Genomic DNA, 19,726 nt, shown 5'->3' with positions numbered 1-19,726 from the left:
CATGATCATCAACCTACAGAAAACATAAAATAACAAAGGAAAATAGATAAATATAACATTGGGTTGCCTCCCAACAAGCGCTTCTTTAATGTCAGTAGCTTGACAGTGGGCTCTCATGGAGCCTTACAGATACTCAAAGCAATGTTGGAACCTCCCAACACCAAACTTAGAGTTTGAATGTGGGGGTTCAACACCAAACTTAGAAGTTGGTTGTGGCCTCCCAATACCAAACTTAGAGTTTGACTGTAGGGGCTCTGTTTGGCTCTGTTTTGAGAGAAGCTCTTCATGCTTCCTCTCCATGGTAACAGAGGGATATCCTTGAGCCTTAAACACAAAGGATTCTTTATTCACTTGAATGATCAATTCTCCTCTGTCAACATCAATCACAGCCTTTGCTGTGGCTAGGAAGGGTCTGCCAAGGATGATGGATTCATCCATGCACTTCCCAGTCTCTAGGACTATGAAATCAGCAGGGATGTAATGGTCTTCAACTTTCACCAAAACATCCTCTACAAGTCCATAAGCTTGTTTTCTTGAATTATCTGCCATCTCTAGTGAGATTCTTGCAGCTTGTACCTCAAAGATCCCTAGCTTCTCCATTACAGAGAGAGACATGAGGTTTATGCTTGACCCTAGGTCACACAGAGCCTTCTCAAAGGTCATGGTGCCTATGGTACAAGGTATTGAAAACTTCCCAGGATCCTGTCTCTTTTGAGGTAATCTCTGCCTAGTCAAGTCATCTAGTTCTTTGGTGAGCAAAGGAGGTTCGTTCTCCCAAGTCTCATTACCAAATAACTTGTCATTTAGCTTCATGATTTCTCCAAGGTACTTGGCAACTTGCTCTTCAGTGACATCTTCATCCTCTTCAGAGGAAGAATACTCATCAGAACGCGCCAATTGGGCTTCTGTAGCTTCAGAAAATTCACTTCGAGTGCAGGGAGGTCAGAATCCAACAGCATCTGCAGTCCTTTTCAGCCTCTGAATCAGATTTTTGCTCAAATCCCTCAATTTTAGCCAGAAAATACCTGAAATGATAGAAAAACACACAAACTCATAGTAAAGTCCAGAAAAGTGAATTTTAACTAAAAACTAATAAAAATATAATAAAAACTAACTAAAACAAACTAAAAACATACTAAAAACAATGCCAAAAAGCGTATAAATTATCCGCTCATCAGAGAACAAAGTAGCTGACTACCTCTTAAGGATTCCACAAGAAGAAGAAGAGGCACACCAATTTGCAGTGAATGAGAGCTTCCCTGATGAGCAATTGATGATGATCCAAGAAGCCCCTTGGTTTGCAGACATAGCTAACTTCAAGGCTATTGGGGAACTACCAACCAACATCAACAAACACATTAGGAGAAAGCTAATCAAAGATGCTAAACACTACATCTGGGATGAGCCCTATTTGTTCAAAAAGTGTGCTAATGGAATCTTGAGAAGGTGCATTTCCCATGAAGAAGGACAAAAAGTGCTTTGGCAATGTCATGGATCTGCATATGGAGGCCATTTTAATGGGGAAAGAACCGCATCCAAGGTGCTACAATGTGGGTTCTACTGGCCAACCATTTTCAAGGATGCAACGGAATTGGTGTTAAGATGTGATGAATGCCAAAGAGCTAGGAACCTACCCAAGAAAAACGAGATGCCACAACAATTCATACTAGAACTTGAACTATTTGACGTATGGGGATTGACTTTATGGGTCCATTCCTCACCTCATACGCAAATAAGTACATTCTAGTGGCAGTGGACTATGTCTCAAAGTGGGTAGAGGCTATTGCAACACCAACAAATGACAATAGGGTGGTCATGAGCTTCCTTAGGAGAAACATCTTCAGCCGGTTTGGAGTACCTAGAGCCCTCAATAGTGATGGAGGGACACACTTCTGCAACAGACCATTGGAGACCTTACTTTTGAAATATGGAGTGAAGCATAAGGTTGCAACACCCTATCACCCTCAAACAAGTGGGCAGGTTGAGATATCAAAAAGAGAGTTAAAAAGGATCCTAGAGAAAACTGTGGGAGCTTCAAGAAAGGATTGGTTCGAAGAGGCTGGATGACGCTCTTTGGGCATATAGGACAGCCTTCAAAACACCAATAGGTATGACCCCATATCAGTTGGTGTACGAAAAGGCATGTCATCTACCTGATGACAAGTCATCTTATGCTAGCTTTTCAAGCATTTTTCACTTGTTTCATTAGGTTTTATGCACTTTCTTGCATTATAAGTAAGTGGTTTGGAGTGGATTTGCATGGTTTTGTTGAATCAATCAACCATCCTTTAATTAACACAAACTCATAAGGTTTAAGCTAAAATTAGTTGGTTTTTGAATGATTTGTAAACCTTGTGAATTTGGTGATACTTTGATTGGTTGTTTGATTACTTGTAGGTGAAGAAAAGAAAGAAATGAGGAAAGTGTGGCCTAAGGAAGAAGAAAGTGTGGCACATCAAGGAAGAAAAGCTATAGCACTCTCTCAAAGAGCTCAGCGCTCTCTATGAGAGCCCTACTCAAAGCCAAGAAAGCAAGGGGCAAGGAAGCTGCAAAAATTGGAGGCCACAAGGTTCAAACCCATGTGCCTAGGGGAGGAAGAAGCGCTCCTTGCAAGGAAAACAAGCAAAAATTGGCTGAAAAGCATTCATGGAGGTTCGAACCAAGGAGCTGGAGGAGCGTTACCCTTGGTTGTTCCTCAAAGTTGGCGCTAAAGTGCTTCCACCAGAGCTCAAACCTGAAGCCTCACCCCAAGCAAAGAGAGCTGCACTCTTCCCATTCACCGAGCGCTAGCAAGCTTGTCGTGCAAGGGAGGCAGCGCCAAGGGAGTTTGGTACGATGCTTGACACGGCCAAGGGAGCTTGGAGCGCCCAATTTGACACACACAAGCAACATGGATGCTGCGCTCTCACCAACAACCGAGCGCTACCCTGATGCTTCCCAAAGGAGCTTGTCACACAAACTTGGAAGGCCAGCAAGGCTTGGATGCTGCGCTCTTAGCATCAACCGAGCATTGCCCTGGGAGTGGTACCCATGGGCCAAAATTCAACCAAAATTGTAATAAAATTCTAATCTTCACAAAATTAAAAAGCCCACTCCAAATTCTAAAATCCAAAAATAGGAAGTGTATAAATAGAAGTTAGTTTGATTTAGAGAGGACCTTTTTATACCTTTTCTTACCTTCTAGGATTTTTAGACACTTTTAATTTTCATTGAAGAGCTGAATTTGAGATTGGAGCTTTGGGTTTGGGAATCGGAAGAGAGAATTGAGTTCTCTTCTTCTTTGTTCTTACTTTTACACTCTTCATTCTTTGTTTTGAATCTTGGATTGAGAATTGAAGGAATTCTGTTTCATTCTTGATCTGAGATCTCTCTTTGTTTACTTTCTACATAATTTCAATGAATTGTGATTTGGATCTAAGTTTCCTTTACTCTTTTCATCTCTACTTCTTCTGCAATTGTTCTCTGTTGGATCAAGGAAGGAATTAAGATCTAGACTTGTTCTCTAGTCACATTCAACCCCTGAGATCTTCAACTTCTCTTTTAGTTATTGCAATTGAACTGAATTTTCCTTTTTTTTGCTTCTCCAAGCAATTCTTCTTTTCTGTTTAGATCTTCTGCATTTTAATTCACCCTTCACTTCTCTGTTGATTGTCATTTACTTTCTCTTATTTAATTTCTAAAATCCAAGCTCCCAAAGCCCTTTATGATTCAAGAAATTTACATTTCTTGCACTCTAACCTTCAGCTATTTACATTTCTTGCAATCTAAACTTCTATCATTTATATTACTTGCACTTTAAGATTCAGCTTCTTTACTTCTTTTGCCCTTTAATTTACAGTCAATTATCCCTCTCCCTTTAAATTTCATGTAATTTAGCTTCTGTTGGATACAAATCATTCAAATCAACACTTATTTGCTTGACTAAATCAACCACCTAACTAAAATTGCTCAATCCTTCAATCCCTGTGGGATCGACCTCACTCATGTGAGTAATTACAACTTGATGCGACCCGGTACACTTGCCGGTAAGTTGTGTTGGATCGCTTTCCACACATCAAGTTTTTGGCGCCGTTGCCGAGGATTGATTAGATTGACAATGATTAAGTAAGGTGGTGATCTAGATTAAGCATTTTTTTTACTTTTCTTCATTTTTTACTAACACACTAATTCTTTGAATATTTGCTTAAGCTAACCACAACCTCACTCTAGCAATAGAGTGTATTGTTACTGGTTTTCTAGTTTTGTGTGTTTCTTGTATTTTGTTTGTATGATAGAGGCAAGAAGAAAGGTTCCCAACTCTGGTGATCCTGCGAAAGAACTTTGAGAAGAATAAGAAAAGAAGCCAAAGGGAAGGAAGTCATTGGTGAAGAAGTTCCTAAGGAAGAATATCAAGAAATGGAAGGGAATCCTTCTCATTCTAACCCACCAGAAGGAGTGGCCAATAACAATCCACTTCAGAGAAGAGTTTTGGCTTCTGTTCCAAGGGTTACCTGAAACTGTAGGTCAATCTCGGATGAGATCTTCTGTACTGATCGGAGATGACGTGTCCGCTTTGTGCGTAGCGGCCGGAGCTATCGTGTCCGACTTGTTGGACTGGTAATGCTGCTGATCCTTCATCACCGGAGGGTGGTGGTGCCTGCAAGGGATTCTGATGCTTAAGTTAGCAAGGGTATTAAGCATGTTTTTTGTATAATCAGAGTATGAGTTATACCTGGGTGCTCCTGTGTATTTATAATGGTGTAGAGCGACCTTTTTAGGTAAGATAAGTTAGTTATCTTATCTTATCTTTATCTTTCACGGGAACCACCCTTCCCTCCGTAGGCTTGGGTTGCCTTAGGCTTTGGGACGCGGTCCTCCATTTGGGCCCCCTTTTTTGGGCTTTCCTGGTGATTTGGCCGTGCTCTCTGAGAAGAGGTCGGATTGTCCTGACCTAAAGAGGTCAGTCGACTTATCAGTAGAACATCCCGGGTTGGACAACTCGACCCAGGGTATGAACAGTGCCCCTGCTCAAGCTCGGTCTTCTGTTTTGAGGTCAACTCTTCAGTTTTAGGACTTCGATCCTTTTGTGGTGAAGCCGAACTCGAGCATTTTGTCGATTTATTCTTTGTTGAGTTCTCCTTTGAATGCGGAACGTTTCCTTTTTGAATTTTTATTCTTTTGAAAACGCACTGTGTGAAGGTTTAATAACCTCATTCATTCTTTTTAATGCTCCGTTTCTTTGTTCTTTTTCAACTTTTCATAAAACGGTTTCTCTTCTCTATTTCATAACTTCCCCTTTTCTTTCTCACTTTCTTGTTTTCTCCTGAATTTTTGCATTTTCGTGTTTTTCTCCGTGCGACGTTTGTTTGGTGATCGTTGGCATTTTCTCTGCTTCTGAGAGGCGATTCTGGTTTCCTTCTTTCCGTTTTTAGTTTCTTCGAAGCTTTCTCTTTTTTCCAGGTTGGTTCTACTTTCTTTGTTTATTTTGCCGCTTTGCATTCGACTCTTTGGTGAAATTTTGATTTTGCCTGAGTTTATGTTGGAAAGCTTGAACCTTCTCATATTACCATGCTTGGTTGTCACTGTGATGCATGTTTTCTGGTTTTCTTTCGATCTTTATATGCTTTCGGATGGATTTTCTAGTAGTTTGGCGCTTTTAGGGCTTTGCATGCTGCCGCTGCTTTCTAAACTGCTGTTTTGAAAAAGGTTTCTCATTTGATGACTTTTTTTATAAAGATGATGATTTTTTTATGACTTTCCTTTGATTTTCGTCTTTTTCTTCTCGGGACGTTGCTTGTTGGAAGAGGGTTATTTTCTTTGCTGAGGGTTTTATTGGGATGTTAGCCTTGTAGATTTTTCCCGAGCCTTTACGTTGTCATTTCCTCCAAAGGATGCCCCTAGACCTTAGTGTGCGTCTTGGGGTCTTACTTTTATTGTTTGTATACTTGAAGTCATGTTTGTCCGAGATGTTTTGGTTAGTAATCCAGTTTCTTTTTCTTACTGTAGGATTAGTTGGCTCTGTCTTCTCGCAAAAATATTGTCGAGACGTCTTCCCAGATTCCTGAGGGTATGCCCGACTGGCTGGACTCCCTCGTGTTGATGTGTGTTTCCGTGGTAGATGCTGAGTTCTGTGCAGAGCTAAGAAAACATCATAGGATTTGTAGTAATTGTGCCCAGGAGAAAGATTATGAGCTTGTAGTGCCTGATTCTGATGAGAAGGTTTGTTTCCCAACCTCGGTTCAGGGGGAGCGTCCATTCTTTTATGCCTATGACTATTTTTTCAGCCAGCTGAACATCACTTTCCCTTTTACTTCCTTTGAAACTGACTTGTTGTGGTCGTGTAACGTTTCTCCATCCCAGCTCCATCCGAATTCTTGGAGTTTTATCATGATCTTCCAGTTGCTCTGCCAAGAATTAGATGTTACTCCTTCTCAAACTCTCTTTCTATACCTCTTTGTTCTGACCAAGCCCAGGACTACCAAAAAGAAAGCTTCTTGGGTTTCTTTCAGGTCTGCCCAAGGGCACAAAGTCTTTTCCATGTATGATGAGTCCTTTAGGGATTTTAAGAACTACTTTTTCAAGGTTCAAGCTGTTGAGGGAGCTCGACCTTTTTTCCTAGAAGCGAATGGTGAACCTTGATTTAAGGGAAGTTTGTCGTGTCGGTATAGAATTTCTCAATGAAGTTAATTCTCGTTGCAAGTATAGTTCTACACCAACAAACAATCCTCCCAATCAAAAATTTGGTTGTCACGAGTAACAAACCCCAAAACAAAAATTAACTGGAGTATTTAGACTCCGGATCGTCTCCCTAGGAATCACAATGAAGTGCTCGGTTATTGGCTATAAGGTGTGTTTTTGGGGTTTTTATTTTATTTTTATTTTTTTTAGGTATGATTTTATTAGGAATGCCAAAGTAACATTTGAAAATAAAGTTTAAAAACTTAAAGTTAGAGTATTTTGCAATGTTCTGAAAATCGGTTCGAACCGGCCGGTCGAACCGGAAACCGCTGTTAAATACGGTTCGGATAGATAGTAAAACCGCCAATTTTAAAAACCGGAGTTGAGTCGCCGAACCGGCCGGGAACCGGTCGGTCGAACCGAACTGTGACCCAGCCGGTTTTTTAAATTTAGGCAAAACGCTGCGTTTTGCATGCTGAAAGGGCAAAACCAAAAGAGAACCCTAGTCACCCACTCCTCTCCTCTCGAGCCTCAGCCTCCACTCTCACCAGTTCTCACTCCTCTCAGCCTATGTTCTGCTTGCCCAAATCATTCACTCTCCCTTATCCAACCCTAGCTACTCTTTTCGACCCACTGCCGCCTCTCCGTCGAGCCACTGCCGCGTCCGTCTGTCGAGCTCGGCCACCGTTCGTCCGTGTAGCCACTGCACCCAAGTCTCCAACTCCCCTGCTCTCTTCTTCCGCGAGCTCCCCCCATCCCCTACTCTTTGCATCTTCTTGCCATCAGCTTCATCTTCTTGCCGTCGTGTGGTCGGTGTCGTCCACCAATGAAGGGTCTGTCGGCGTCGCCTTCGAAGGTCAGTGAACGTCTTGCTCGCTTGTTCTTCAGTTTTTCTTCGTTTTTTCCTACTTTTTTATGCTCTGTTTTTGCGATTAGCTCTGATTTTGTGTGTTGCGATTTTATTGATGAATGAATGTTTTGTGATTAGCTCAGGTTCTTTACTGATTATTGGTTTTTTACTGATGTGATTAAACACCATGGCAGTTAGATTACCTCCAGAAACGGTGCCAAGAATTGTGAATCTGTAATATTATTTTTTATTTAGGATTTAGGATTCAATCAAGAATTGGCTTTGGTATTATTTAAGAGCAGATTGCTGTTTTTGGCACCTGTATCACTAATATTGTGAAGCTGAAAGTGAGTGACATATTGTTTTCATGGGTAATTCAACTTGCTGCATTGCATTAGTAAGTATCTTTGTTCTAATGAATAAGAAAAAAATATAAATTGATATGAATCGAACAGGTTCTCCTCTTGTGAATAGGTTTTGCACTTGACTATGGAATAGGTAACTGTTATTGTTGAAATTATTGCTTAAAATGGATTTGTTACGCTATTGCTGCTATAAATTAATTTATTTCTAGCTCTTGACCTCTTAACAGAATAGTTGGATACCCTAATTTTTTTCACTGTGAAGTGTGAAGGCTGTGAAGCTCTGTGAAGTGTGAACTGAACTGTGAACTTTGTTTAAGCGTACTTGATTTATAAATCTACTTTCTTTGCAATTGTCACTAAGCGTACTTGATTTTCTGGATTTAGAGTTATTTTTTTTTGAATTTCTGGATTTGAATTTTGAATTCGTGTTTGATCTGCAATTTCTGTTTGATTCTTCTTATTGTTGTTGTGGTTGAAATTCAAAATTAAAATCTGATTCCTCTTCTTCGTCAATTTCATATTCTAGACTTGTTCATTATCTTTGCATTTAAGTGAGCAATTATAATCTGTTATCTGGTTATATTACTCTTCTAGGACAAACTCTAGCAATGGCTCAAGGCAGGAGAAATATGGAATGACTAACAAACCCCAAGGAGAGCCTAAGGATGCGGTTTGTAAAACTGATTTTTGAATAGGTTCAATTTTTCATGTTTTATTTTAGTAAAGTAAAGTGATTGATTATAACTGGGTGTGGTGCTTTTATTAGCAACGATCGAACAAAGGTGAAAGAGGTGTCTTCTGAAGTATCAAAGTATATCCACTGGTAATGTACTAATCTTATGCTTGTATTTGAGATGTGAATGAATCATTCTGTGTATGTTTCTTATTTGAATTCCTACTCCCTCTTTCTTTCTTTTGTCTTTATAGGAACCAAATGACAAGAGACTTAATTATGAACCACCTACAGATTTACTTAGCAAGGTACTTACATATTGTATTCCATTTCTCCAATGTTAATATGATCCATACTTTCTTTGATATATATTTAGCTAATATTTGAGCCTGATTTGCAACTGTCCCTGGTTTCTGAAGTGAAAAAACCTGCAAACTGCCATCTAAGGTGCAGCCAATTTCCTAGGTTCAGCTATCTCAGCACTCATATAACAACTTAAGATTCTTTTGAGTGGGTAAAGCCGTAAAGGTTTATTGAAAGAGATTCAGAAAAGCATTTTCTTTGAATGATATTTTAAAGCTTACATTAGATTATAATTATATTTTCATCTGTTTATTTATATTTTATTTATTATTTTATTATAAAACAGTTTTTTTGGTTCAACCACGGTCAAACTGGTTGAACCTATGAACCAGTGAACCAGTAGCTAGAGCGGTTCAATGACCGGTTCGGTTTTCAGAACCTTGGTATTTTGATTGTGAAGTATATAAGAATTTGAAATACAAACACAGAACGCTCCAATCAAAATGATTCTAATTAATTAAAAAGTAATTGTAATTTGTATATCAATAATAAATTAATTATATATTTTACACAATTTTTAATTAACTTGTTCCTTTAATATTATTTTATAAAGATATCTTATATAATGTACAATTAAAAATCTAAATATATCTCTATTTGAGAAAAGAGATATCTTAAGAAAGAGTTTATGATATGATTTTTGTTTTGAACCAAATGAAAAAAATACTCAGAAAAAAGAGATGACTCATACTAATTATTGATAAGTAAGAGTTATACAATTCATATATATTTAAATTAGTTGATTTAAATATATTTTGATAAATTTTCAAAAAATAAAATTTTGTGCTTTTAATTTACAAATATAATTAGATATCTAACTCGAAAAGAAAATTTAAAAATCTATATATATTTTTATTATGCTAAAGCTTGATGAGTTGCAGCAAATTAAAATAGTTGTGAAAATATTTTTAAATTTGATGTATAAAATTATTTCTAAATTTGTTTTATTGTATTATAAGAATGGACCTAAATTGAGATTCATATTCTGAAAAAATTTTTCAAAACAATTTATTGAGTATATATATAATGACATAAATAGAAAATATATTAAATAAATTAAATATGTTCATAAATTTTTTTTTAAAATATATATTTTAAACATAAATATAAAAAAATTTTATACATCGCACAAGTATATACACTAATATGAAATAAAAAAAATTTGATTAAAATTTAATTATTGTAACTTGTTAAATATACTTTTTTTTATTTTGATATGGGGTTAATTATGGTGTATACCAACGTTATTGAAGTCTAGCGTGTTTCACTGGAGTGTGGTGGTTGCGCTGAAGAAATCGGACAATCCGATTTAAAAGAAAGTAATTGGACGGTCTGATTACTGGCTTCGAAAGTACACAAATCAGACCGTTCGATTTGCGTATCGTCTGATTACTGGCTTTAAGAGTACACAAATCAGACCGTTCGATTTACGTACCAATGGCCACCCGTCACACATGCAGCAACCCCGCCAATAGACTCCTTTTCAAAATGAAAAACACCCAACCATCCATCCCATTCAACCCCACTTCGTTCATCATTTATTTTCGAGCCATCCATCTCTTTCAAACTCCACATTCTTTCTTTTCTTTCTTCCATTGAAGTTCCATACCCAAAATTCAAGAAAAAGTTGTAGTAAGGAGGGAAAATAAAAATTCATAATACTAAGGAGACCAAAAATAAAAGACGTTACTCGTTCAAAATCATATATTATTAATTATGTTGGTCATTATAATTATGTAAGTTTTTTATACTAAATAATTTAATTTAATATAAATAGTAATAATAATATTAAAGATTAGTTTATTGTAGTAATTATTATTAAGTGGATTACAATGTAGGTTTATATTAATATTTATATAGTTATTAATTGTTAGAAGAGAACTATAGAATAAAACAAATTCTGAAGACTTTGAATAATAATTAAATTAATTGTTATTATAAATATGTTATTTGAATATTTAATTATTAATTAGTGTATCTTGTTAGTTAAAATGTTGAAGTTGTTTAAGTATATAATTAGTGAAGTAAGTAAGTAACTGATTAATTGACTGAGGTATATTATTATTGTTGTTGTTGTTGTTACCGTTAATTTAGTTTGTTAATTTAGCCTAGTTTAGGTAGTTAATTATGTAAGTAACAATAAATTATAAAAATGAAGTTAATTAATAAATTATGTATGATTATTAAAAAAAAAGTTTTGCGGTACAGTACAGTAATAATATATATATATATATATATATATATATATATATATATATATATATATATAATAACAAAAATGAGGAGTTTAATGTTATATAGTCTAGTTATATAAATATAAAATAATCATTAATAATTATTATAAACTAAATAGGATTTAGATATTGTAAATATATATTTTTAATGGATGTAATAATAATATATTTTAGATTTATTATTTAAGTTTAACATTCTAGTTATGTAAATATAACTAAACGAGTAGTAATTATTATTAAGAAATAAATAGGGTTTAGATATTAGAAAATATAGTTTTAATGGATGTAACGATAATAATTAGATTTATATTTTAGATTTATTTAAGTTTTATTAATTATGTTATATTGCTTATGTGATAATGAGAATGGAAAAATGTTAAATGTTATATGTTAATTAATTATGGTTATATTTTATTAATGTAATATATGTCTATATTGTGTAGTGTTTACGGATGTCAATATGTGATTATTATTTGTCATTAGATCCGTACAATCCAATTATGGAGGGACATTTGTGGGAGATTGGTTTTTATCACGTTTTTCAGATTGGAGTTGTCCAATGTCAGTCGGCATTGGTTAATACTCTGATCAAGCGATGACGGCCCGAGACTCATACGTTCCACTTTCTAATTGGTGAGTGTGCTATGACATTGGAGGATGTGGCGATAATTCTTGGCCTTCCGACAAATGGTCTTCTAATTACAAGACCGACTCTGAGCAGTTATAAGGTCTTAGAGGTCGAATGCTTTCATCATTTTGGTGTTGCACCTAGGAGGACAGATTGTAGAGGAAGCTTCGTAAAGTTGACCTAATTTTGGAGACTGAAGGATCATTTAGTCTTAGATAATGATATTCAGATTTAGAGGTACGTAAAGTGCCACATAATGTTATTATTTGGGACTATTCTGTTTGGGGACAAGTCTGGGACATCAGTGCACTGGAAATTTCTGCTGTTGCTTCATAACTTCGGCGGGATCATACAATTTAGTTGGGTTTGGCATGTCTGGCACAGTTATATAGAGTATTGTGTAGGGCCACTCGTGTCGACTGCAAGGAGATTGATGGTCCACTGACTCTTTTGCTTACCTAGGCTTAAATTCGTTTACCATTTCTTTCGCCAATTCCCAACAATCCTCGAGTCTTTCCGATTGAAAACAGGCAAAGTTAATCATCATCTTCTTGAATAAGTGTGGCACATTTAAGTTGAGATTTGTATGATAACGATTTATATAACAGATTGTTTGATGTCAGCTGGCGTAATTGGGAGTGTGATTATCGGCCTTCCAAATATCATTCTCTTGCTTACTTCAAGAGGTTATTGGACGATTGATAAACCACAATTTTATGGTTTATCTTGTATTGAATTTGGTGGATTTTATCAATTTTTCTTATATTTATTTATTGAAATAACATGGTTTTGTAAACTCTCCCTAAATTGTGCTTAAGAGTAAAAGCATGGTTTTTTAGGCCTAAAAATTGATATATTTAATTCATTTTAATTTTATCGGTGCCTTGATAGTTAAGTGATTTCAGGTTCAGAAGGCATGGATTGAAGGAATAAAGAAAAAGTATGTAAAAGTGGAGAATTCATGAAGCAATGAAGTTTTGAAAATCTGTCATGCGAGGTACGCATGACCTACGTGTATGCGTGACAAGAATTCGTCAAGCGACGCGTACGCGTGACAAGCAGCACGTGACCTCATTAATGAAACATGCTGGGGGCGATTTCTGGACTTGCTGGATCCCAATCCAACTCATTTCTGAAGCTATTTGAGGCAGAAATCAACAGGAAACAAGGGGAGAGCAATTAGGATAGTTTAGTAACATGCTTTAGGTTATATTTCTAGAGAGAGAAGCTCTCTCTTGTCTCTAGAATTAGGGTAGATTAGATTAAATTTCTCTTAGGTTTAGCCTTTAATTGTTCCTTTGATTTAGTTTCCTTGCAATTTATTATTCTTACATCTTTGCTCTTCTAATTTTACTTGTCATGTCCTTTATTTTGTTGCCTTTATATTTATGATACTTTGTTGCTTTTAATTTCAATTAATACAATTTATGTTTTATGTTTGTTAATGTTTAATTAAATTGTTATTATTATTGTTATTTTATTGCATTGGATAGTTGTAGAATTTATATTCTTGCACTTTTATCATGCTTGCATTTTATGCCTTCCAAGTGTTTGATAAAATGATTGGTTGGATTTTAGTGTAGATTTTTGTGTTCTTGGCTTGGGTTGCTAACTTGGGTAACCTTGAGTTACTATTGTCCAAGTAATTGATAATTTGTTTCCATTGACTCTAGTCTCTCACTAAATTAATTAGTTAGTTGGCTAGGACTTATGAATTAGGATCAATTAATCTCACTTGACTTTCCTCTAATTTTGGGGACGACAAAGTGGAAATGATCTTTGTAATTATCATGTTGTAGTTGGTAACAAGGATAGTGATCCTTAACCATCAACCTTTACCAAGACCCTTTTTACCTTTTGAGTTTCCTTTCCCTTCTTAGTTAATTGCCATTTACTTTTTTGTTATTTACATTTCTTGTCAATTGCTACCTCACCCCCGATTTCCTTCATAGCCAATAATTGAGCACTTGATTGCAATTCCTAGGGAGAACGACCTAGGATTAATACTCCCGATTATTTTGATTTGTATTGTGACAACTTTTTAAACTTTGATTGAGGATTAATTGTTGGTTTGGGGTATGCTTGCAACGAAATTCCTTTGAGAAATTCTAGACCGACGATTTCCTTCTATCAAGTTTTTGGTGCTGTTGCCGGGAAATTGCAATGTGTGCTTGTTTTTGGTTGTTGTCATATGTGAATATTGTGAATATGTATCCTTTTTGTCTCTTTGTTAGTTCTTGCTAGTTTTAGGAGTTGTTTTATTTGTTTTTTACTAGCTTTTTATTTCTTTTCTACTATGAATTCTCACCCTTTTGACTATGAGTTTGGTTCTAACTATGTTGTAGGGAATGGGAATTACAATGAGAGCATGCATCAAGGATGGAACAATCAAAGGTGGGAGGAGCCCCAAGCATATGATCAACCTTCATGGCAATAACCTCCTCCAATGCACTATGAGCAAGAACCATTCCATGATGCTGGTGGACGAAATTGTGATCCATGTTCTTTTGTACTTGTATGAAATCATTATTATGGCATCGGTTGTTTTCACAACTCCGTTCAACTAACCAGCAAGTGTACTGGGTCGTCCAAGTAATAAACCTTACGTGAGTAAGGGTCGATCCCACAGAGATTGTTGGTATGAAGCAAGCTATGGTCACCTTGCAAATCTCAGTCAGGCGGATTCAAGGATAATTGGATTATTAGTTTAAATTTGATTAATGGAATAAATAGAAAATAAAGAGGGATAGAAATACTTATGCAGATTAATTGGTGGGAATTTCAGATAAGCGCATGAAGATACTGTATGGCTTCAACTCAATCCTTCTTACTCCTTTCCATGGCAAGCTGTGTATAGGGGTTCACCGTTCGACGATGGCTACTTTTAATCCTCTCGGGAAAATGGTCCTCTACGGCTGTCACTCGCATGGCTAATCGTCTGGAGGCATCACCTGGCCGAAGGCTACATCCCATCCTCGCAGTGAAAACTACGCTCACGCGCTCTGTCACAGCACGGCTAATCACTGGTTGGTTCCCGCTCCTACTGGAATAGAATCCCTTGATTCTTTTGCGTCTGTCACTAACGCCCAGCACTTGCAAGTCTGAAGCACGTCACAGTCATTCATTACCGGAATCCTACTCGGAATACCACAGACAAGGTTAGACTTTCCGGATTCCCAGGATCCTACTCGGAATACCACAGACAAGGTGAGACTTTCCGGATCCTCATGAATGCCGCCATCTATCTAGCTTATACCACGAAGATTCTGTTGGGGAATCTAAGAGATACACATTCAAGCTCGGTTGCATGTAGAATGAAGGTGGTTGTCAATCACGCGCGTTCATAAGTGAGAATGATAATGAGCGTCACATAATCATCACATTCATCATGTTCTTGGGTACGAATGAATATCTTGGAATAAGAATAAGAGAGATTTGAATAAAAGAAAATAGAATTGCATTAATACTTGAGGTACAGCAAAGCTCCACACCCTTAATCTATGGTGTGCAGAAACTCCACCGTTGAAAATACATAAGTGAGAGAGGTTCAGGCATGGCTGATGAGCGGATAATTTGTATGCTTTTTGGCATTGTTTTTAGTATGTTTTTAGTAGTTTTAGTTTAGTTTTTATTATATTTTTATTAGTTTTTAATTAAAATTCACTTTTCTGGACTTTACTATGAGTTTGTGTGTTTTTCTGTGATTTCAGGTATTTTCTGGCTGAAATTGAGGGACCTGAGCAAAAATCTGATTCAGAGACTGAAAAGGACTGCAGATGCTGTTGGATTCTGACCTCCCTGCACTCGAAGTGGATTTTCTGGAGCTACAGAAGCCCAATTGACGCGCTCTCAACGGCGTTGGAAAGTAGACATCCTGGGCTTTCCAGCAATATATAATAGTCCATACTTTGCCCAAGATTTGATGGCCCAAACCGGCGTTCAAAGTCACCCTCAGAATTCCCAGCGTTAAACGCCGGAACTGGCACCTAATCGGGAGTTAAACGCCCAAACTGGCATAAAAGCTGGAGTTAAACGCCAGGAAGAGTCTCTACACGAAAAATGCTTCATTGCTCAGCCCAAGCACACACCAAGTGGGCCCGGAAGTGGATTTTTATGTCATTTACTCATCTTTGTACACCTTAGGCTACTAGTTTCTATAAGTAGGACCTTTTACTATTGTATTTGACAGCTAGGAATCTTCGGACATCTAGTTCTTAGATCATTTGGAGGCTGGCCATTCGGCCATGCCTAGACCTTGTTCTTATGTATTTTCAACGGTGGAGTTTCTACACACCATAGATTAAGGTGTGGAGCTCTGCTGTACCTCGAGTATTAATGCAATTACTATTGTTCTTCTATTCAATTCCGCTTGTTCTTTGTCCAAGATATCACTTGTTCTTCAACATGATGAAGGTGATGATTGACGCCCATCACCATTCTCACCCATGAACAAGGTGACTGACAACCATTCTTGTTCTACAAGCATCTGAGGCTTAGTGAATATCTCTTGGATTCTTCGGAATCTTCGTGGTATAGGCAGGACCTGATGGCGGCATTCAAGAGAATCCGGAAGGTCTAAACCTTGTCTGTGGTATTCTGAGTAGGATTCAATGATTTAATGATTGTGACGTGCTTCAAACCTGTAACCTACTGGGCGTTAGTGACAGACGCAAAAGAGTTATTCTATTCCGGTAGGGGAGGGAACCAAACTGGTGATTGGCAGCACTGTGACAGAGTGTGTGCATTAGCTTTCACTGCGCGGATGGGAGGTAGCTGCTGACAACAGTGAAACCCTACACGAGCTTGCCATGGAAAGGAGTAAGAATGATTGGATGAAGACAGTAGGAAAGCAGAGAGACGGAAGGGAAGGCATCTTCATACACTTGTCTGAAGCTCTTACACCAATGATATACATAAGTATCCCTATCTTTATCTTTATGTTATTTTCGTTCATCACCATTATACATTTGAGTCTGCCTGACTGAGATTTACAAGGTGACCATAGCTTGCTTCATACCACCAATCTCCGTGGGATCGACCCTTACTCGCGTAAGGTATTACTTGGACGACCCAGTGCACTTGCTGGTTAGTTGTGCGAAGTTGTAGTGATCACAATTTCGTGCACCAAGTTTTTGGCGCCGTTGCCGGGGATTGTTCTTGTGTATGGACAACTGACGGTTCATCTTGTTGCTTAGATTAGGTATTTTTTTTTTCAGAGTTCTTTAAGGATGAATTCTAGTGTTTCAAGGTGATGTTCTTATCATCACCAAAGCTGATTGATCATCATCAATTTAGCTCTTGAATGCAATGTCCTGCTGAAGCTTAGCTGGCCATGTCTAATTCCTTTAGACTAAAGCTTTAGACTAACATTGCATGATTCCTGGAATTCTCATTAAGAATTTTGATACCTTTATTTTCTTCTTTCACTTAATTTTCGAAAAATCCAAAAAAAATTTACAAAAGCATGAAATCCAAAAATATTTCTTGTTTGAGTCTAGAGTCTCATCTTAAGTTTAGTGTCAATTGCATGTTTCTGTTCTTACTGCATTCATGCATGTGTCTTCATTAATCTTCAAGTTGTTCTTGATGATTTTCTTGTTTTGATCTTTGAATTCTATTGACTTGAGTGTTTTGTTGTTTCCCATATATACAAACTGCTAAGTTTGGTGTCCTGCATGCATTGTTATTTGATTTTAGTTGCATTTTTGATTATTCCTAATTTAAAAAAAAAATCCAAAAATATTTTTAATTTGTGTCTTTTCAAGTCAATAATACAGAGAATTGAAGATTCAAAACATACTGCAGAGGAATCACACAGAAAAAGCTGGGCATTCAAAAATGCCCAGTGAAGAAGACAGACTGGCGTTTAAACGCCAGCCAGGGTGCCTGGCTGGGCGTTTAACGCCCAAAAGGGTATAGTTTTGGGCGTTAACCGCCAGAATGTGCACCATTCTGGGCGTTTAACGCCAGGATGGCAAAGGGGGAAGATTTTGTTTTCAAAATCAATTTTTTTCAAGTTTTCAAAGTTTTTCAAAATCAAATCTTTTTCAAATCATATCTTTTCAATCAAATGTTTTCAAAATCAATTTCTTTCCTTTTTCAAAGATACTTACTAACAATTAATGATTTGATTGAACATTTTTTGCCTTTTCTGATGAGGAAGGTTTTATGTTTGAATCATATCTTTTCTTGTTAGGCAAGTCATTAATTTTTAAAAATCATATCTTTTCAAATTGTTTTCAAATCATATCTTTTAAAATTGTTTTCAAATCATATCTTTTCAATCACATCTTTTTAAAACCAATCATATCTTCTTAACCACATCTTTTTCAAAATAGTTTTCAATCAAATCTTTTTGATTTCTAATTTCAAAATCTTTTTCAAAAATCACTTGATTTCTTTTCCACTTTTATTTTCGAAAATCAATTAAGTGTTTTTCAAAATGTTTTCAAAATCTTTTACTTAAATTTTCGAAAATTACTTCCCTTCTTCTCACATCCTTCTATTTATGGACTAACACTATTCCTTAATGCAAAATTCGAACTCCATCTTCATTGATAAGTTCGAATTTTCTACTTCTGTCTTCCATTTTTCTTCCTCTGACACCTCAAGGAATCTCTATACTGTGACATAGAGGATTCCATATTTTCTTGTTCTCTTCTTCTTCATATGAGCAGGAACAAAGACAAAGGCATTTTTGTTGAAGCTGACCCTGAACCTGAGAGGACCTGACCGAATTCTTCAAAGAAGAAGAACACATGGCAGCCGAAAACAACAACAATGCCAACAATGCAAGGAAGGTGCTGGGTGACTTTACTGCACCTACTCCTGATTTCTATGGGAGAAGCATCTCTATCCCTGCCATTGGAGCAAACAACTTTGAGCTAAAGCCACAATTAGTTTCTCTAATGCAACAGAATTGCAAGTTCCATGGACTTCCAATGGAAGATCCTCATCAGTTTTTAGCTGAGTTCTTGCAAATCTGTCACACAGTCAAGACTAATGGGGTTGACCCTGAAGTCTATAGACTGATGCTATTCCCTTTTGCTGTAAGAGACAGAGCTAGGACATGGTTGGACTCTCAACCTAAGGAAAGCCTGGACTCTTGGGAAAAGCTAGTCAATGCCTTCTTGGCAAAGTTCTTTCCACCACAAAGATGGAGTAAGCTTAGAGTGGAAGTCCAAACCTTCAGACAGAAGGATGGAGAATCCCTCTATGAAGCTTGGGAAGGATACAAACAATTAATCAGAAGATGTCCCTCAGATATGCTTTCTGAATGGAGCATCATAGGTATCTTCTATGATGGTCTATCTGAACTATCCAAGATGTCTTTGGATAGCTCTGCTGGAGGATCTCTTCATCTGAAGAAAACGCCTACTGAGGCTCAAGAACTGATTGAAATGGTTGCAAATAACCAATTCATGTACACTTCTGAAAGGAATCCTGTGAACAATGGGACTAGTCAGAAGAAAGGAGTTCTTGAAATTGACACTCTGAATGCCATTTTGGCTCAGAATAAAATATTGACTCAACAAGTCAATCTGATTTCTCAAAGTCTGTCTGGAATGCAAAATGCACCAAACAGTACTAAGGATGCTTCATCTGAGGAAGAAGCTTATGATCCTGAGAACCCTTCAATGAAAGAGGTGAATTACCTGGGAGAACCCTATGGTAACACCTATAATTCTTCATGGAGAAATCACCCAAATCTCTCATGGAAGAATCAAGAGAGACCTCAACAAGGTTTCAATAATAATGGTGGAAGAAACAGGTTTGACAATGGTAAACCTTTTCCATCATCTTCTCAGCAACAGACAGAGAGCTCTAAGCAGAATACCTCTGACTTAGCAACCATGGTCTCTGATCTAATCAAAACCACTCAAAGTTTCATGACTGAAACTAGATCCTCCATTAGGAATTTGGAAGGACAAGTGGGTCAGCTGAGCAAGAAAATTA

At 37.0% G+C, this 19,726-nt stretch overlaps 1 non-coding gene across 1 annotated transcript; it reads right to left on the bottom strand.

Annotated features, from left to right (window-relative positions):
• Positions 1–18,933: 18,933 nt before the first annotated feature.
• On the bottom strand, positions 18,934–19,041 carry LOC130938355 (small nucleolar RNA R71). The gene has a single exon (XR_009069524.1). It is a non-coding gene; the product is annotated as a small nucleolar RNA R71 (small nucleolar RNA).
• Positions 19,042–19,726: the final 685 nt, after the last annotated feature.

Source organism: Arachis stenosperma, chromosome 6 (genome assembly GCF_014773155.1).
Source record: "Arachis stenosperma cultivar V10309 chromosome 6, arast.V10309.gnm1.PFL2, whole genome shotgun sequence".
NCBI classification, from domain to species: Eukaryota; Viridiplantae; Streptophyta; class Magnoliopsida; order Fabales; family Fabaceae; genus Arachis; species Arachis stenosperma.
The sequence above is the reverse complement of the archived record's forward strand: the minus strand, read 5'-3'. Positions and strand labels throughout refer to the sequence as shown.